Below are 22,335 nucleotides of genomic sequence, written 5' to 3' on the forward strand. Positions count from 1 at the left end.
TTTCAACGCCATTCTCCCAAATCATCCCACCCTCGCCCTCTCCCACAGAGCCCAAAAGATTGTTCTATACATCTGTCTCTTTTGCTGTCTCGCATACAGAGTTATCGTTACTATCTTTCTAAATTCCATATATATATGCTAGTATACTGTATTGGTGTTTTCTTTCTGGTTTGCTTCACTCTGTATAATAGGCTCCAGTTTCATCCACCTCATTAGAACTGATACAAATGTATTCTTTTTAATGGCTGAGTAATACTCCATTGGGTATATGTACCACAGCTTTCTTATCCATTCGTCTGCTGATGGACATCTAGGTGGCTTCCATGTCCTGGCTATTATAAACAGTGCTGTGATGAACATTGGGGTACACGTGTCTCTTTCAATTCTGGTTTCCTCGGTATGTATGCCCAGTAGTGGGATTGCTGGGTCATATGGCAGTTCTATTTCCAGTTTTTAAAGGAATCTCCACACTGTTCTCCATAGTGGCTGTACTAGTTTGCATTCCCACCAACAGTGTAAGAGGGTTCCCTTTTCTCCACACCCTCTCCAGCATTTATTGCTTGTAGACTTTTGGATAGCAGCCATTCTGACTGGCGTGAGATGGCATCTCATTGTGGTTTTGATTTGCATTTCTCTGATAATGAGTGATGTTGAGCATCTTTTAATGTATTTGTTAGCCATCTGTATGTCTTTTTTGGAGAAATGTCTGTTTAGGTTTTTGGCCTATTTTTTGATTGGGTTGTTTATTTTTCTGGAATTGAGCTGCAGGAGTTGCTTGTATATTTTTGAGATTAGTTGTTTGTCAATTGCTTCATTTGCTATTATTTTCTCCCATTCTGAAGGCTGTCTTTTCAGCTTGTTTAGAGGTTCCTTTGTTGTGCAGAAGCTTTTAATTTTAATTAGGTCCCATTTGTTTATTTTTACTTTTATTTCCAATATTCTGGGATCCTGCTGTCATTTCTGTCGGAGAGTGTTTTGCCTACGTTCTCCTCTAGGAGTTTTATAGTTTCTGGTCTTACATTTAGATCTTTAATCCATTTTGAGTTTATTTTTGTGTATGGTGTTAGAAAGTGTTAAAGCTATTTTAAAATGTAAAGAAGCACAAATTAAAGACACCAATAATTCTACCTACAACCCCAAAGTTACCATTGTTAATATTTCATTTTGTATTATTTTTCAGTATTTTCCTCACACTTTAAAAATTTTTTTACAAACATGAACCACGTTTTCCTCAAGCTTCATTATCTTTGGGTAGAGATAAAATCCTGACTTCACAATATCCCAGTTCCAAGTACTTACAGACTATCTGGTGATATCCACGTGTAGAGTCATCTCTTGTATCGTTGGAAGATGGTGTCTGCTATGACCGAAGTACTCATAGAAGTCCCTCAGATGTCCAGCAAATGCTACCATAAAGAAAGCTAAGCACCAAAGAATTGATGCTTTTGAACTGTGGTGTTGGAGAAGACTCTTGAGAGTCCCTTGGACTGCAAGCAGATCCAACCAGTCCATCCTAAAGGAAATCAGTCCTGAATATTCTTTGGAAGGACTGATGCTGAAGCTGAAGCTCCAATACTTTGGCCACCTGATGAGAATAATTGACTCACTGGAAAAGACCATGATGCTGGAAAAGATTGAAAGCAGGAGGAGAAGGGGATGACAGAGGATGAGATAGTTGGAGGCATCACCCACTCAATGGACATGAGTTTGAGTAGGCTCCGGGGGTTGGTGATGGACAAGGAAGCCCAGCATGCTGCAGTCCATGGGGTTGCAAAGAAAGGGACATGACTGAACTGAACTGAAGTACTTATGAATGTCCCTCGGATGTTTAGCAAATGCTACCAAGTAAACTAAATGCCTGGCTTCCCAGGTGGCTCCCTGGTAAAGAATCTGCCTGCCAATGCAGGAGATGTAGGGGACGTGGGCTTGATCCCTGGGTTGGGAAAATCCCCTGGAGGAGGAAACGGCGACCCACTCCAGTATTCTCACCTGGAAAATTCCATGGACAGAGGAGCCTGGCGGGCTACAGTCCATGGAGTTGCAAAAGTGTCAAACACGACTGAGTGGTTGAGTGCACACGCAAACTAAAATGCCCAGCACTGTGTCGGACAACATGGTTCCCGGTTGGGTGCTGCTATCTATCCTACAAGCACCATGACTCCAAATGGAGGCCACTCTTTTCTCTGGCCACTGTGGCCTCCACTAGCCACCACTGCCACCCTCCTGTGTGTCTCCACTAGTATTTTGAAAGTGAAAGTGAAGTCACTCAGTCCTGTCCGACTCTTTGCGACCTGGTGGACAGTAACCTACCAGGCTCCTCCGTCCATGGGATTCTCCAGGCAAGAGTACTGGAGTGGGTTGCCATTGCCTTCTCCAGGGGATCTTCCCAACCCAGGGATTGAACCCGGGTCTCCCATCTTGTAGGCAGACACTTTAACCTCTAAGCCTCCTAGTATTTTAAATCCTTCAAATTGTCAAAGATGCACAGTAGCTAAAGGAAAGTGGACCGTGCTTATCTGGTTGAATGCATGGGTAAAAGAGGGTCTCCTGAGGCTTGCTTAATCCTTAGTGGTTTGAAAAGTTTTCCACCTATCAGTTTTTCCTCCAGCCTTGTCCGAGAGCATGGATCTGTAGTGCTAGCAGCCACCTTATCACAGGTTCTGACTCAACTCACTGACTTTTTTCACTCACAGAATGGTGAGTACCCCGCACATAAATTTCTCCCTGACCTTTCTGGTCCGTGTGTCAGACAGAGCAAACAAGCTTGAATTATCTCCCAAGAGGCCCCTTATTCACCAGCAAGTAAATTTTTGTGAATTTGTTGGGTTGCTGGGTGATATGTCCATCTGCACTATATCTGTAACTCCCCTTCTTGGCAGGAAGTATTCTTATTTTTTTAATATTTTCTATGTCACTAGATAAAAAAATGACTCAACAGCCTTTTCAAATTGAAGTTTTTATTAGTAATGAGATAATATTTACTATGTTTTAGTATTATTCTATTAAATCAGTTCATAAGAAAATTCTTCATTTTTGAAGAATATGATTTATTGCTTTACTGGTTTCATTTATTCTCTAATTTTTTGTATAAATAATTTCCCACTGTTATGTCTTTTTAAGACATTACTGCTCTACTAAATCAATTCTTAAGCAAATTCTTCATTTATCAAGAATATGATTTATTACTTTGCTGGTTTCATTTATTCCCTAATTTTTTATATAAATAATATCCCACTTTTATGTCTTTTTAAGATATAACTACTTTACTAAATCAATCTATAAGAAAATTCTTTACTTATCAAGAACATGATTTATTACTTTACTGGTTTCATTTACCCACTAATTTTTATATAAATAATTTCCCACTCTTTTTTGTTATAGTATGACTTAACTCTTCGCTGAATGATATCTTGTGCTCTTTTAATGGAAGTTTACATAAATGGCAATTTCAGAAAGCATTAAAAATTTCTATTTGCAAGCTGAGGGGGCCTCTGGGCATTTACATGGTGCTATTGTTCCTTCATGTGAGAAGACATGGAATTGATAAACTCTCCCTCTTGACACCACATGACTCTGGAGCAAGGACATTACAAAGCCCTGAGAAAGCCCTCCAAAGAGCAAATTTATGCTTCTTGCTATTTTGTGATATATCTACTCTGTAGTAGAGGGGTCCTGGCTTTGTGCCCTACTGAAAATATATCTATGAGTTCAGAAATAATCAGAGTCAGCCATTTGGATTATAAATGGGGGTTAGGACAACCTCCCCATTGGATGCAGTTGATAGGCACTGTCCACAGAATATTGTTTATAAATAACAGTGCCTTTCTGTTCCTAAGGAGAGAGCCAACTGCATAAGAATTTAATCTAAAGCAGAGGACTGGGCAACTAGTCCTCCCAAGACCTGCTAGTCACCTAGTATTATTTATATGATCTTGCATGGAAATCTTTCTTTAGTAATCTCTCTCTTTTGATATTCTGAATGCACTTCTCATCATTTTAAAAAGAATCAAATAACTAAGGAGGACATGAGGAATAAAAGGAGTTACTCTGGAAGAAAGCAAGATTTCAAAAGCAGCTCTATTTTGCAGATCTCAAACTCTCTTCACATATGATTGTAAGCTTGACTGAATATAAAATTATGATCTCATAAATTTCCTCTGAGCATGGCATTTTCTGATAGCACCAAACGGGAAAATTTAGTCAGACTAACTTCTGCCACATTGCTGCTCATTTTAATCTTAATATTTTTTGTGGTTTACTGTGTTAAACTGAATCCTAGGTGAGTTTTTCTTTGCATTTAAATTTCAAGGGTGGTGTTTTCATCACTTTAATGAGAATATGCCGAATTCTTGTAGCTCAGGCTCAAGGTTGTGTTTATATGTTTATTTTAATCACAAAATTTCCCTGTGTTATACATCTCATGACTCTTTTTGCTTCATTTTTTTTTTTCTCAGATCTTCTTGGTATTATCTGCTTTCTAAGATTTGATCTTCATTTTATGTCATAAATGTTCTCTATCACTCCTGTAATTTTCTTCTTTTATGTAGTCACTATTGCTGCTAGGGCTATTTTCACATGAGACAAATTAAGTGTTAAGTCATAAATAGCACTACTAGCAATAAAATCAGTAACTACATATTGAGAAAAAGTGTATTTAATAAGACAAGTAAAAGAATTCTGAACTTACATGCAAGTATACACAGATAAGAGTATGTTCAGTTCAGTTCAGTTCATTCACTCAGCTGTGTCCGAATCTTTGCGACCCCATGAACAGCAGCATGCCAGGCCTCCCTGTCCATCACCAACTTCCAGAGTCCACCCAAACCCATGTTCATTGAGTCGGTGATGCCATCCAACCATCTCATCCTCTGTCATCCTCTTATCCTTCTGCCCTCAATCTTTCCCAGCATCAGGGTCTTTTCAAATGAGTTAGCTCTTCGCATGAGGTGGCCAAAGTACTGGAGTTTCAGCTTCAGCATCAGTCCTTCCAATGAACACCCAGGACTGATCTCCTTTGGGATGGACTGGTTGGCTCTCCTTGCAGTCCAAGGGACTCTCAAGAGTCTTCTCCAACACCACAGTGCAAAAGCATCAATTCTTCGGGGCTCAGCTTTCTTCACAGTCCAACCCTCACATCCATACATGACCACTGGGAAAACCAAAGCCTTGACTAGGTGGACCTTTGTTGACAAAGTAATGTCTTTGCTTTTGAATATGCTGTCTAGGTTGGTCATAACTTTCCTTCCAAGGCGTAAACGTCTTTTAATTTCATGGCTGCAATCACCATCTGCAGTGATTTTGGAGCCCAGAAAAATAAAGTCTGACACTGTTTCCACTGTTTCCCCATCTACTTCCCATAAAGTGATGGGACTGGATGCCATGATCTTAGTTTTCTGAATGTTGAGCTTTAAGCCAATTTTTTCACTCTCCTCTTTCACTTTCATCAAGAGGCTCTTTAGTTCTTCTTCACTTTCTTTCATAAGGGTGGTGTCATCTGCATATCTGAGGTTATTGATATTTCTCCCAGCAATCTTGATTCCAGCTGTTTCTTCCAGTCCAGCGTTTCTCATGATGTACTCTGCATAGAAGTTAAATAAGCAGGGTGACAATATACAGCCTTGACATACTCCTTTTCCTATTTGGCACCAGTCTGTTGTTCCACGTCCAGTTCCAACTGTTGCTTCCTGACCTGCATAAGAGTATAGCCCCCAAATATATTAAGAATGTACTGACATATGCAAATCTCTATACGATCTTTCTCAGAACTGCTGAATATGTTATCTTATATGTCTGAAGGGCCAGGATAGTGAGGAGATTATCCTGGATAAATACAAGTGGGCCCAATATAAGCACATGAGTCCTCAAAAGCAGAGGAGATTTGCCTGCTGTTGTCAAAGGAAGATGGTAGCATGAGAAAAGATTGAATGCTGCTCTGTTGCTGGTTCTGAAATGAAGCGGACTAGGTGCAAGACCCAGAGAGAGCCATTGAAGAGCTGGAAAGGCAAGAAAATGGCTTATTCACTAGAGCCTCTAGAAAGGAATATCTGCTAACACCTTGATTTCAGTCTAGTGTTACCAGTATCGGTCCTCAGGCCTACAGAACAGTAAGGAAATATACTTGGATTGTTTTAAGTCATATACATATGTGTGTGTGTGTGTGTGTGTGTATACCATGCTCATTATATATATTATAAATAATATATATGTATACACAGACACACATGTTAAAATTCTAATCAAAGAGGCCATTTCATAAACAAACCAAAACTTAAGCCAGGATCAATGCATTCAAATCTGAGAAAATGAAGCTTAAAAACAGCCAATCACAAGTGGCCAACTAATATCTGAAAAAGAATATGCATATATATATATATATGGATTGCTTTGCAGTATACCTGAAACTAACACAATACTGCAAATCAACTATATTTCAATAAAAAAAGAATGGCCAGCTAGGCTTTCCCGAATAAGACACCACTGAGGATGAGATGGTTGGATGACATCACTGACTCAATGGACAGGAGCTTGAGCAAACCTGGGGAGATAGTGAAGGACAGGGAAGCCCGGTGCGCTGCAGTTCATGGGGTTGCAGAGTCAGATGTGACTTAGTGACTGAACAACATCAACAAAGCTTTAGCTAGTCAAATAATTTCCTTGCTTTTCTTCCAAGGCTGCACTGCTCTATAAAAATCTGTCTCCCGCTCCTGTTGATGTAATGCTCTTAGCCACATTCAGTTTGGCACTGCTCAATTCAAATTGATGTTTGCTCAAATAGTCTTGAAAATTTAATATGCCTCAGTTTATCAAACTTGGGTCTTCCACATTGCAGGCAGATTCTTTACTGTCTGCACCACCAGGGAAGTCCTATCTTTTGTCAATAGATATATCTATATCTGTTCATACTTATTCCAACCCAAAACCAGAGTGTTCATTTCAGCGTTTTAGCTTTCACTCCTCTCTCATTTCTAATTTCTTTTTCTGACAGTGGGAAATCTGGCTCTCCTTACTACAATGTAGAGTGTATAGTATATAATTATTATTCAGCAATACTACATACAGAAAGTAGTATCAAAAGTGCTAGCCTATACATTTGTGAGAAAAAAATGTTTATCAACTGCATACGATTCTTTCTGGATTCACCCTTACAATATCTACTAAAAACATTGTTTCACCAGATTTCTTGTCAGCTCCTTTCTTTCCCACCATGAGACACATTCTCCACCTCTAAGCAGCCACTTCCTACATTTCTGCCTTGTGGCTCCAACCAGTTAGCAATCAATCAACAAACCAAGTGAGGAGAAAAGTTGTTATTGCTTAGTCACTAGGTCATGCCTGACTCTTCTGTGACCCCCATGGACTGTAGCCCACCAGGTTCCCCTGTCCATGTGATTTCCCAGGCAAGAATGCTGGAGTGGGTTGCCATTTCCTTCTTCAGGGGATCTCCCTGACCCAGGAATCAAACCCGAGTCCCCCGTATTGCAGGCAGATTCTTTACCGCTGAGTTACCAGGAGCCCCAAGGAGAAAAGTAGCTCAGGCAATTGGGCTCCTTCTTCTGCCTTTCTTTCTTGGGTATCTACACTTCATTTTTTGTTGTTATTGTTGTTGCCTTGTCTAGTTGGAACTTATTTTTGTTCAAAGGCTCACAAGATTGCTCAATGCTCTCCTCAGTTTCCTCACCTCTTAACAGCCATTTTCTGCTTGACTTCTAAGTATCTCTAAAGAATACTAAACTAATCTCAACATTTCATTTTTTCACTAAAGCCTTGGCTCCTTAGTTCTTGGCTGCCTTAGGTGCAATCCAAAGCTTTACAACAGATGGGATGTTTTATTGTTTTTCTACTTTTTTCCTTAAACTTCTCAGTTACTCTTGGGAGCTCTGATCACCAACAAGCTAGTCCTTTATAGTTAGAAGGAGAAATCCCCCAAACCTGTAACTATTTCCCTGGATGATATTTTTAGAGTTTGGTTTTAGTTTGTTTCTCAGTTAATCCAAAATTAGCAGCCTGAAACTGTTATTTCTCCTGTCCCCATATTTTTCTTAATAATGAATTATCTTTGGCCTTAAATTGTATTGCCCTTCTTCACCAGTTTTAGAACTTCTAATTGGAATTTTGAAGAGAAAATGAGTCTTTGTATGCAGGTTATCATTTGGTCTGGACATGTTTTAAGTTTGGAATCAAATAGTTTTTTTCTCTTACTCAAAGAATAGAACACTTTTTTAAGCCAAAAAACTTTGACTATCATTGTGGGTAATTCAAAAATATTTTAATGAAGTCATTTGCCCTGGAGAGTGTCTTCAATTATCGATATATTAGCAAAAAGCATTTTAGGCTTTAGAAAAGAGAGAGTGAATTAATATGTGAAAAGTGTTCACAAACCGAAAAATAGCTTTCATCTTTTCAAATCCACCATTAAATAAAGGAATTCTTTACTTATTATCAATTTAATATTTCAAAAAGTGCAGTTGCAATTATTTTCTATATAGATACACATAATGAATATTCCAAAAATGATACTGTATGACTGACACAGACGCATCCTCCATGGAACCTCCAGTTTCCCATTGAGATATCAAGTAGGCCAGCTGAGACCCAGGAAGGCAGCAGAGAGAGCTCAGTATACAGAGTTTATGTGCAAGTATCACAAGTCAATGGCTAAATCTTATGCAGATATAGTATATCCAGCGGGAAACAATTTTCCTGTCACAAGAAAGGCTCATTCTATTGTATGCCAAGAAAAAATTATTATGTTATAGTTTAATGAAATGTCCCTCAAGATGATCCCACTCTTTTAGCTCTGAATCTAGGTACCCCCAGAAACTTTCTGATTATCAGTTTTGTTGTGGTGTTAAAATGTTTACCACCTGAATCATGTAACTGCATTGTGTGGTTATATCAGCAATGTTAGGGTTTGCTTGAAATTGCAATAGTATCCCATTATCCACAGTTGACTTTTCATGGTTTCATTTACCAGTGGTCACCTGCACTGGTCCAAAAATGTTAAAAGGCAAATTCCATAAATAAACAATTCATGAATTTTAAGTTGCACACAGTTCTGAAGGATGTAATGAACTCTCTCTTTCTGTTCTTTCCTGCCTAGGACATGGTGGTTGTGGTGGTTGTTTAGTTTGCTAAGTCGTGTCTGACTACTACGACCCTGTGGACTGTAACCCTCCAGGCTCCTCTGCTCAGAGGATTTCCCAGGCAAGGATACTGGAATAGGTTGCCATTTCCTACTCCAGGGGATCTTCACAACCCAGGGATCGAATCTGTGTCTCCTGCATTGCCGACAGTCTAGACTGCCCAGGATATGATCCTCCCTTTGTCCAGTGTATCCCACCTCTTAGTCACTTCATAGCCATCTCAGTTAACAAATCAACTGTCACAGTATTGCAAAGTTTGGGTTCAAGTCACCCTAATTTTGCTTAATAGTGGCCCCAAACAGCAAGAGTGGTGATGCTGGCAATTCGAATATGACAAAGAGAAGCAATAAAGTGCTTCCTTTAAGTGAAAAGGTGAAGATTTTTGGTTTAATAAGGAAAGAAAAATATTGCCTTCCCAGATTGCTAAAATCTATGGTAAGAGCAAATCCATCTGAGAATTTATGAAAAAGAAAAAGAAATTCATGTTAGTTTTGCTATTGCACCTCAAAATACAAAAATTATGGCCTCAGTGCATGATAAGTGCTTAGTTAATGTGGAAAAGGCATAAAGTTTAAACAATAATAGAGTTTGAGAGAGACCACATTTACATAACGTATTAGAATTTATTGTTAGAATTGTTCTATCACTAATTATTATTGTTAACATCCTACTGTGCCTAGCTTATAACTTAAACTTTATCATAGACATGTGTATATAGGAAAAATCATAGTAGTACTGTTTGGTACTACCCATGGTTTTAGGCATCCACTGGAGGTCTTGGAATGTATTCTCCAAGTCTCCAGAGGGGGACAACTGTATTTCCATAGCACATTAATGACCATGAACAAATTTCATAACCTTGAATGCAGAATACTGGGAGTTATGTAAAGAAAAATAAGTCTATTTGTTTTTATTTCTAACAGGCAATTGATCCTGTGTGCTTTAAGGGAACCTCCATTGATGGAATTTTCCAGGCAAGACTACTGGAGTGGGTTGCCATTTCCTTCTCCAGGGGATCTTCCTGACCCAGGAATTGAACCCAGGTCTCCCACATTGCAGGCAGATGCTTTTAACCGCTGCACCACCAGGGAAACCCTGGTGCAAGCTTTGTCACACACAAGTAAAGCGTGTCAGGTCCCAGTCTATCTTCAAACATTCATAAGTTTGGGATCACCTATAATTCAATTAGGTTTTTGTTCAAATAACTTTATCAGAGGGGCTTTTTTTTTTTTTTTTACTATTCTAGGTCTTGACTCAGATGATAAAGCGTCTGTCTGCAATGCAGGAGACCCGAGTTCTTCACTGTATCTCTTTATCATTTCCTAGGTTCATTACCCTACTTTATTATTTTATACTCGAGTACCAATTAATAGTTTATTGATTGTCTCTCCTCACTAGAATGTCAGGTCTTGAAAGCTGGGACTTATCTGCACTATGCTTAGTAGTAGGTATTCAATACACTTTTGTTTGATGAATTAACTGCATGTCTTGAAACTTTGGGGATAAAGTAATTTTCTAAATGGAATATTTATCTTCCCCCTTAATTTATATTTTTAAAGAAAGATTAGAAGGAAAAGTTTTCAATTTTTTTAGTTAGTTACAATAAGGGGAACAAACCATTTTTGAAGAGTAAAAGAATCCTTAAGACTACATGATATATTTTGTCTTATTTTTTCTTTGATGTTAAAAAGAATCATAGAGGAAGAAAAGATTATTAAAATTCTGAAGTTATTTTATGTATTACATATTATGATTAAAAAAACCCAGTCATATGAGTAATGCAGGCAGGTAAAAGACTCAAAGATTTACAGGGGGTTTTCAAACTCAAATGTCTATATGGACAAGGAGGATAACATAGAAGAGTATCATAGGTCAATTAAAAAACCAGAATAAAGTGGAAATATGTTAAACCAGAGGCTTTGTGCTCAGTCTAAAGGTATTAATACTTATTTTTAAAAAACAACTAAGTGAAAATAAGTGTCTGCTTGTAGACATGTCCCATTTGTGATCTCTTCTACAGAAAGAAAAATATCAAAAGGAATAACATCTGTAGTATCACAGTGCTATGAGATTTTATTACCCATATAAATAATCACTCCTCCTTTGGATATCAGGTGCGAATTTTTGAAAAGACTGAATGCAGAATGGTAGGTCCAGAGTCCAAATGTAGATGAGAAAAGAATACTGTTCAGTGGTTAAATGGAAAGAAGAGCTTAGAGGAATATCTATATATATCATTTAGGAAAATGTGATTATAATTATTTTCACAATAGTTGTTTAAATGTCATTACAACCAATTACTAGTCATGGTGCAGAGGTAAGAATTCACAGAGCGTCTACTTGCACTCACTTTGAGCTTCATATATCAGTTGATATACAGAGAACTCTGATCATAAGTGCATCCATTTATGAAGTGAATTTTTCAGTGTCACTCCTATTACCCAATAAACCCATATTTTATGCTCAATTTCACTTTAATATGCCAACAAAGCATATTCAGGCTCCATAAACAAGTAGAAGTCCTTAGACCTGATTTGTGAAATGAAGCTGAGCTTCAAATGAAAGTGATGTCTCATAAACCTCAATATCCCCATGAGAAATGAGATAGAAATGGAAAACTACTGTAATCCAAAATTCATTTCAGTATTATTGCTGAGTACATTTTGTTTTCTTTCAAAAAATCAGGGCAATGAATTCACCTTAAATTGCAGTCTCTTGTGTTGTAGTTACACACAAAATAAGTGTTCTTATGCCAGGTAATACTGTAGCAGAAAGGGATTGAATAACTTTCTGGAGAGTTTGCCATAACTTATTATTTTTCAAAAGCTTTCACATGTATTTTCTCTATAATCCATATCAGAGGCTTCCTATTTCATTTGTAAAACTTAGACATTAAAGATACTCATTTTTCTAGTGTGCTGTGGAGACTGCAAGAAATAATACAGAGCAGTATTGACCAGGAGCAGTTTTTGAAACATATTGGATGCTAGAAGAGAGAAATCAAAGAGAAATGGAAATCAATGGAATCTATTTTACACTTTACAAAATTTTAACCATGCTTTAAACAGTCTTGTCTGTTGTGAATGCTCGACAAATAAGGTTTGTTTTAATTGTAAGAGAATGGTGTTGGTTGGAATTCAGATCACAGATGAGTGAGCATAGGCACAGACGTAAACTGGAAGCAGGCCTATTTTTCTTACGTAACACTCAAGTTCTATTCATGTTTTTATCCAAAAAATATTTATTGAACTATGAATCAGCTCAAGAGATACTTCAGTGGAAATTTAAGACAAAACCCTATTCTAATGTAACATATTTTCTAGTTAAGGATGCTATTATTGTTATATGGTATGTTGGAAAGTTACACCACACACACACAGGCCCAGACACATCTTCTTGAGTCAGTCACAAGAACCTGAATTATGGAAAGGACAAATAGAATGAGAAAGGAATGGAAATCGTATTGATATAATTGAGATGATATGCCTCTAGGTTCTCCCACCTTTTCCTGTTAATGATTTGGTTATTTCAATCCACATGTGTGTATGTGCTGAGTCACTTCAGTCGTGTCCAACTCTTCTCGACACTATGGACTGTAGCCTGCCAGGCTCCTCTGTCCATGGGATTCTCCAGGCAAGAATAGCGGAGTAGGTTGCCATGTCCCCCTCCAAGGGATCTTCCCAACCCAGGGATTGAACCCACAGTTCTTAAGTCTCCTTCATTGACAAGCATGTTCCTTACTACTAGCACCGCCTGGGAAGCCGATTTCAGCCCACATAGTTTCTCTCAAAGAGCTCCATTGCCTCTTGCTCCTAAGTTCTTCAACTAAGGACAGAAAATCAAGACATTATTTTTTATTCCATTTAATTTCTGAAATCACTTAGCAATCAATTGAATGCCTTATAAATCAACAATGCTGGATACAGAGTGCTAGGCTGTCTGGTGACATGGTGTCCCCTCTCAAGGAGGTTACCTTCTCTTTTCTGCAGAGCTTTTTAATAGATAGTTCTGAGATATATTCATGATTTTCCGCTAAGTATTATTCTTATAGAATGTAATATTTATGCTACTTCTCAGGAAGATTCAATTCTACAGAAAAAGTTGGTTGCCTAGCCTAAAAATGTTTGGGTTATGTTTGCCTATAAACAGCAAACAACCCACAAGAGTACATTTAGATAAAATTCTCATTGTTCATCCACTCACCATCCATTTCCACTATCTCTCAATACTTATTTAAAATCTCTATCTTCCATTCAACCTTCTCTGACCAATCCAGCCTAAGCTGTCCAGCTTTTGGAATCCTATGGACTGTTTCTGTGAGCATACAATGACCATCTCTTGATGTGCTGCTTTAAAAAGCATTCTGCTTATATGACATGTCTTAACAAGAGGATTGTAATGTCTTTTAAGTCGGTGTTTTTTTTCCCCTTTAACATATTTCAGAATGCAACATATGTATTTACTGAAGGCCTGGGTGAATTTGACTAAAACCAGTGTACCAAAAAAGAGTTCACTGAAGACGCATCAGAATATAATGAAGTGATATTCTTAATAAGCATACAGAATAGTAAGAGGAGTAAAATGTGTACCTGAATAGTGATGCTGTGCTCAGTTACTCAGTCATGGCTGACTCTTTATAACCCCATGCACTGTAGCCCACTAGGCACCTCTGTCCACGGAATTTTCCAGGCAAGAATACTGGAGTGGGTTGTCATTTCCTGCTCCAGAATAGTAGTACTATGGTGCACTATATACTCAAGTGCCATAAGATATACAAGATGATCTCAGTACAAAAATTTGTACAATTTCCTCAGCACAATTGTCTGCATCTCAGAGAAGCACAGTTGATCTTAGTAACAGATAATGTTACTTTCAGATTGGTCAGAGGCCAATTGGTCAGAGATTTTCAAATAGAAACCGTTTGTTGTTGATCAGTTGCTGTCCTGTGGGACTCCATGTGACCCCAAGGATTGCAGCATGCCAGGCTTCCCCATCCATCACCACCACCACAGAGTAAAGCAGTGTCTTTGGCCATTTGTCTTGTCTACAAGTTACATGCCTTTCTTTTTTCCCTCCGTTATCCTGATTACCTCACTTCCTGTCTTCATATCCAACACTTGGAACTTGCCTTCTGCCTATTTAACTTCAGAGTTCCACAAATGTTGATAAAGAAGCATTTTTTTGGTTGACATTTTGCCTCTTCCATGTTTCTCCCCTTAACAGTCTCCCCAAAATATACAAGAAAATTTCTGAGATGAAAAATTAGAGATCCATTTTCCACAATACTATTTACGTAAACTAAGACACACATGTAGGTTGAGACAAATGTTGTGTAGATTTTTTTTTATATATTATAAAAATGTACTGACCAGAATTTTCTACTAGAACATGGCATATGCAATTTATAATAAAATTTAAGGACTTTCCTGGTGGTCCCACATGCCTCAGAGGAACTGAACCCGTGAGCCTTAACTACAGAGCTTGCTTTACTTTTTCAAAATATTTGATTTATTTATCAAATATCTGGACACCTTCTGTCTGCTAAACATTGTGATCCTTGCCAAGAATACAGGATGAATGGAAAGACAGAGTTCTTGCCCACACAGAAATTGCAGACTAGAGGAAAATACAGTTGCATTGTCTATTTCTGCCATGATGAATGTTATTTTCTAAATCCTATCTTCATTCATTTTCTAGGTGACCATTTCCAATATTTAAGTTTTGAGAATATTATCAGACTTTGACATGACAACATATGGCACAATCAAAACTTTGGTGTTCAGTTTCTAGACCCCCTGGCATCTGGAAGTGGGAGGAAGACATGAGATGTTGACAGATTCAACCTGGGCTCCAGCACAGCCTGCCTAACTTAAATCACCATTAATTATCCAGCTCTTCAGATAGGCTGGAAGGTTCTGGGGAAGCATGAATGAAAGGTGAATGATTTATTCACTGTGTGATTTGCTGTTCTTCCTTTATGTCCACTCATTACCTGAGAGATTCACCCAAGCCAAGGATGTCATTCAGCTCTGCCTTGTATGCCCAACCCCAGCCACCCAACACACTGAGAGGTAAACACGCGAAGGTGAGTCAGCATCTTGTGTCCTTGTTCAGCCTTTTCGTTAGCAACAAAAGCCATGTTATTAATGTGATTCTTCTCTCGCCTGCTGTAAAGGTATTGTGTAATATATTTGATGCCCATTCATAGCACCTGTACCAGCCCATGTGATGTACTTTCTCTTTCCTTTTGTTGAGTTTTATTTTCTATTTTTGCAGCTGTTTTGATATCTTTATTGTATGGGTCCATTTATTTAAATCACTTCAACATGTCTCCATTAATAATAGGCACACACAAATGGCATTGCTTCCAAGACAGAACTGAAGTAAAACAGTTGAGACTAAAATTATTGCTTCATATAAGCTGCAAGGAATAAATTTTTAAAAAGCATCTTGGTAAGTTAATAACAAAGTTTGCTTTCATTCATTTTTCTTGTATGTTGAAACATCATGATGTGTGGCATTGTGTGGTTTAGCTTTGCCAACTTAAAAAAGACATGGAAAATACTTATTTCTGCTGCTTGCTGAATCCTGCAAAAATTACCCTTCATTTTCTTTTTCTAACTTCAGTGATGTCATTTTAGACGGATTTTGGAGCAGCTTGAGAATTTAAAATTTGTTGTAACTAAATTCTGCCTTGACTATTTAGATAATCCAAACAAATGCTACAATTTTTACATCAGATGCTTAGAGGAGGAAAATATGTTTGTGTTTGTTGGGTGTTTCAGAACAAATAATGGAAAGATTCAAGTTGTACTTATGACTCATACTTCTATTCTCCTGCTCTAACTGCTTTGTGACCTAGGTGTTTTTCGTCAAGATGAATGTGGCTGGTAACGTACATGCTGCTAATGACCCCTTTTGAACAATGATATAACTGTGTGTGCATACGTGCTTGATTGCTCAGTAGTGTCTGACTGTTTGCAATCCCATGGACTGCCTCTGTCCTTGGAATTTTCCAGGCAAGAACCTGAAGTGGGTTGCCATTTCCTCCTCCAGGAGATCTTCCCAACCCAGGGATCAAACACAGGTTTCCTGTCATTGCAAACAGATTCTTTACTGACTGAGTCATCAGGGAAGCCACTTTACTCTATAATCTTATTTAAATTAGTTCATATATTTCCAAAAGAAAGTGAAAGTGTTAATCTCTCAGTTGTGTCCAATTCTTTGTGACCCTGCAGACTGTAGCCTGCCAGGCTCCTCTGTCCATGGAATTCTCCAGGCAACAATACTGGAGTAGGTAGCCATTCCTTTCTCCAGGGAATCTCCCTGACCCAGGGATCGAACCCAGGTCTCCTACATTGCAGGCAGATTCTTCACCATCTGAGCCACCAGGGAAGCCCAAAGTGTTCTGTTATCCTGAGAATAATAACAGGCAACCATTTCTAACAGTGATTCTGGGTCAGGCATTGCATACATTATTTTATTTAGCCCTCTCAATAATCCCATAAAGCACATATGGGATGTGCTTTTTTCCTATTCCCTACTTTATAGATCAAAAACTGAGGCACTGTGTATTAAATACCCAATAAGTGATGATCCATGATTTGAGCCATATTGAACTTTCCTAAACAGCTTCTCAAGAAAAACGAGAAGGGAAATTGAGAGCCGAGTATCCTTTTCTGGTCACCCCAGGCGGCTGAGATGCTGGCCCTTAAAGTGGTACTGCTCCCTTCATAAAAGCACATTTCAACAACCTCATTATGGTGCTATTTTAAAACAAATTGTAGGAAATATATCTCACAGCAAGGGAGATATAGGCTTCCCTGGTGGCTCAGATAGTAAAGAATCTGCCTGCAATGCGGGAGCCCTGGATTCGATCCCTGATTTGGGAAGATTCCCTGGAGAAGGAAATAGCAACCCACTCCAGTATTGTTGACTAGAGAATACCATGGACAGAGAAACCTGGTGGGCTACAGTCTATGGGGTTGCAAAGCATTGGACGCAACTAAACAATTAACCTTCCACTTTCAAGTGAGATTAAAAGACTCGTGAAAAGAGAAGCAAAATCAGTGACCCACATAATGCTGTTTTTCATCCCAGTGTGGACAATTTCTTCTAGTATTTATATCAATTTAAAGAAAAAAAATTGCTAATAAAAATATCCCTGTAGCAAAAGACCTGCTAGATCTATACAAAGCCCCAAGGCTTGAAATGAACCTACAATTTGAGATATTAATTTTAATTAATTGAACAAATATTTTAATAGTATATGGGCATTGAAACTCAACCAGCACTATTTCCTACTAGGCTAGTAATTGTAATTATTTAATATCTATTACCATTAGATAATAACATTTGTTTTTGTTCATTGTAATATATCAAGTTGAATGGAGGACTTATTAACTATGCTTGCAAAAGCTGTGAATTTATAGGCAGACTCTTCTTTGTCCTTAGAAATGGTTTCCCCTCATATTTGCTTATCTGTATTATCCGTGAAGAGAGAAGCAATTGTAAAAGGGTTGCTTCTGTGGAAATACTATCCTAATTTGACCCGGTTTCTTTGTTCTTATAACACCCAGTATGTATACCTTCCACCGAACATCAGTTACTATACTCTGTGTCACCCATGACAGATAATTTGACAATTCAGTGTTTGAATACAAAGGTAAGACAGATATATTTCCTGTCCTCCTGCAGAATATATTCTAGTGAGTGATGCATGTAAATAGCAAAAATAAACAGAACAGGATGACAAACAAATAAAATGATATGAGTGTGCTGTGTAGAATAATATATCAAGGAAGACAAAAGGAGATCTCATTTAGGTATGGTGATAAGGGAAGATGTTTCAGTGGAACTAACATTTTCTCATGCTGAGAATGAAAGGCGGAGGAAAAAAATTGTATAAAAAGTGGAAGAAAGAGCATTTCAGGCCAAGGAAGCAGCAGGTGCTGTAACCCTGTAGTATGGAAGGTTTCAGTGTGCTGAAGGAACTTAAAAGCCTATTTCTGGGTGAGAAATAGTGATGGTTAAGAGGAAGGGTTGAAATGAGCTTACATAGATGGATAGGATCAGATCATGGTGGATCAAAGGCCATACTTGGAAATACCATTCTAAACACAATCAGAAGTCCCTGATTTGGTTTAAATAGGAGGGAAATATGATTCTGATTGGGTTTCCCTCATAGCTCAGTTGGTAAAGAATCTTCCTGCAATGTAGGAGACCCGGAATTGATCCCTGGGTGGGAAGATTCCCTGGAGAAGGAAATGGCAACCCACTCCAGTATTCTGGCCTGGAGAACATGGACAGAGGAGCCTGGAATGGGGTCGCAAGAGTCTGATACAACTTTGCAACTAAACCACCACAAGATTCTGATTGGAAGCTTAAGACAAATCACTCCAACTGAGCTGTTGAAAGCGGATTGTAAAGAAAACACTTAAGAGGTATCTTTTACCATCCAGGTGAGTGATGATAGTAGCCAAGACTTGGGTGGCTTCTACAATTAGGAATTCAGTCAATGATGGTAAGAGAGATGAATGAATTGCAGCTCTATCTAATAAAAAATCTAACAATCAAGTTGTCAGGACCAGGTCCTTTGGAAGATGAACTTCAACAGTAGGAAGGGAATATTGAGATTAATTGCTTTACTGGTTTAGTGGAAGCCTACATATTCCAGAGAATAATATAAGATCCAAAAGAGTGGAGAAATCTCAATAATGAATAATGATTTTATCAGTTCAGTTCAGTTGCTCAGTCGTGTCCGACTTTTTGTGACCCCATGGACTGCAGCACACCAGGCTTCCCTGTCCATTACCAACTCCAGGAGACAATTCAAACTCATGTCCATTGTGTCTGTGATGCCATCTAACCATCTCATCCTCGGTCATCTCCTTCTCCTCCAGCTTTCGATCTTTCCCAGCATCAGGGTCTTTTCCAATGAGTCAGTTCATTGCATCAGGGGGCCAAAGCATTGGAGTTTCAGCTTCAGCATCAGTCCTCCCAATGTATATTCAGGACTGATTTCCTTTAGGATTGACTGGTTGGAGCTCCTTGCAGTCCAAGAGAATATCCAGAGTCTTCTCCAACACCACAGTTCAAAAACATCAATTCTTCGACACTCAGCTTTCTTCACAGTCAAACTCTCACATTCATACATGACTACTAGAAAAACCATAGCTTTGACCAGATGGATCTTTGTTAGAAAAGTAATGTCTCTGCTTTTGAATATGCTGTCTAGGTTGGTCATAACTTTCCTTCCAAGGAGTAAGCATCTTTTAATTTCATGGCTGCAGTCACCATTTGCAGTGATTTTGGAGCTCCCCAAAATAAAGTCTCTCACTGTTTCCACTGATTCCCCATCTATTTGCCATAAAGTGATGGGACTGGATGCCATGATCTTAGTTTTCTGACTGTTGAGCTTTAAGCCAACTTTTTCACTCTCCTCTTTCACTTTCATCAAGAGGCTCTTTAGTTCTTCTTCACTTTCTGCCATAAGGATGGTGTTATTTGCATATCTCAGGTTATTGATATTTCTCCTGGCAGTCTTGATTTCATCTTGAGTTTCATCCAGCTTGGCATTTTATATGATATACTCTGCTGCTGGGAGCCAGCACGGGAGATCCCACCCATGACAAGGTCATGCGGAGAGGCCTGGTGGGCAAGGCGAGTCAGGTCTCTCAAGGGGTCCTCTGTCTGAGCATCTACCCCGAAACCAAAATCTGTCTGTTTACTGTCTGCTTTACTATACTCTTCTGACATTACCACCTTTTCTCTGGAAAGAGTTAATTCAGAGCTCCAGTTAAGTCTCCTGCATATAGAAAGAATGTCTCCGCTTAAAACCCCTTTGACGGCTTTCTAACTTACCTAACCCGTCTGCCTGGATTTTTTACAACTTGTGAACTGTTTACAGCCCCCAACTAGAGAGGCAGGAAGCTTAAAGCATCTTAAAGATACAGAGCCTTTTCTAAAAAGCTAAAAATTATACTGATGATGGGTTTCACTGTTGAGTCAATGACTGCTGCCAGGCCTCCATATTCTTTACCTTTTAGACACCTGAAGGATATTAATCAATGTAATTGGGATATAGAAAAAAGAATATAGTAGGTTTTGATGTTAGCAACACTAGACTTTTGAGTTAATTAACTTTCTCTTTGTTATAAATCTCTGTATTCTTTCTTTGTTATAAATTGTGTCTTTGCTATGTAAGAATATAACTTTATTTAGTGCTTTCTGAGAGTGGCACCAGACTTTGGGAAGAACATTTTTAAGACAAATAAGTCTTCTGGTTGACAAACCCTTATCAGAAAAGGGCCGTAAAATGTTATTTGGCCTTCTGGCCAGAAGATGATGTAAATCACCTAAGACTTGTGTATACAACTAAGTATGCAGAGAAAAGCCTGGTCTCGATAAGAGTCAGGGCTGCTGACACTGCATAATTTTGTATTATCCATTGATCTCTATGTAAAATCAAAAGTATATAAGGCCTTTCCAGACAATAGAGGATGGGCCAGTCACTGGACTGGTTTCCCCTGTGTCTTTTCTTACTCTATTTTCTGGCTGAATTCCCATCTGGGGGGGTGGAGGCTTGCCATGTATACTTACTTGCCCTGGCTTTTAAGATCCACGAGAGAGGGAGCCCAAGGCGGGGCACCCCCTGCTATTCAAGAGGACACCCACACTGTCCCCGCTTCGAATTACCCTAGATCCACTGGGGCAGGACCCCGGCACTCTGCATATAAGTTAAATAAGCAGGGTGACAATATATAGCCTTGATGTACTCCCTTCCTGATTTGAAACCAGTCTGTTGTTTCATGTCCAGTTCTAACTGTTGCTTCTTGACCTGCATACAAATTTCTCAGGAGACAGGTCAGCTGGTCTGGTATTCCCATCTCTTTCAGAATTTTCACAGTTTGTTGTGATCCACACAGTCAAAGGGTTTGGCATAATCAATAAAGCAGAAGTGGATGTTTTTCTGGAACTCTCTTGCTTTTTTGATGATTCAGCAGATGTTGGTAATTTGATCTCTGGTTCCTTTGCCTTTTCTAAATCCAGCTTGAACATCTGGAAGGTCACGATTCATATACTGTTGAAGCCTTGCTTGAAGAATTTTGAGCATTACTTTGCTAGTGTGTGAGATGAGTGCAATTGTGCAGTAGTTTGAGCATTATTTGGCATTACTTTTCTTTGGGTTTGGAATGAAAATTGACCTTTTCCAGTCCTGTGGCTTCTACTGAGTTTTCCAGATTTGCTGGCATATTGAGCGCAGCACTTTCACAGCATCATCTCTTAGGATTTGAAATAGCTCAACTGGAATTCCATCACCTCCACTAGCTTTGTTCATACTGATGCTTCCTAAGGCCCACTTGACTTTGCATTCCAGGATGTCTGCCTCAAGATAAGTGATCACACCATCATGGTTATATGGCTCATGAAGACTTTTTTGTATAGTTCTTCTGTCTTGCCACCTCTTATTAATATCTGCAACTTCTGTTAGGTCCATACCATATCTGTCCCTTATTGTGTGCATCTTTGCATAAAATGTTCCCTTGCTATCTCTAATTCTGTTGAAGATATCTCTAGTCTTTCGCATTCTGTTGTTTTCCTCTATTTCTTTGCATTGATCACCGAGGAAGGCTTTCTTATCTCTCCTTGCTATTCTTTGGAAGTCTGCATTCAGATGGGTATATCTTTCCTTTTCTCCTTTGCATTTCACTTCTCTTCTTTTTTCAGCTATTTGTAAGGCCTCTTCAGACAACCACTTTGCCTTTTTTACATTTCTTTTTCTTGGGGAAAGTGTTTTTATATGTATAAATAATGACTTCATTTTACTCTGAACTCCATGTCACAATAATTATTTGAACTTGCTATTTACAGTGAACACCTCATTTGTGTGACATTTGAAGTACAATTATAAAGATTGTTGCTATGTCTGAAACTATTCTGACTCCTCAGGACCAAAGGTAGCATTGAGTGAGCATTTACTTGGTGGTTCAGATGATAAAGACTCTGCCTGTAATGCAGGAGACCCAAGTTAGATCCCTTGGTCAGGAAGATCCCTTGGAGAAGGGAATGATACCCCACTCAAATATTCTTGCCTGGAGAATTCCAGGGACAGAGGAGCCAGGTGGGCTACAGTCCACGGGGTTGCAAAGAGTCAGAAATGACAGAGCAACTAACACTTTCACTAAGAGGA

This window comes from Capra hircus, chromosome 6 (genome assembly GCF_001704415.2).
Source record: "Capra hircus breed San Clemente chromosome 6, ASM170441v1, whole genome shotgun sequence".
Classification (NCBI taxonomy): Eukaryota; Metazoa; Chordata; class Mammalia; order Artiodactyla; family Bovidae; genus Capra; species Capra hircus.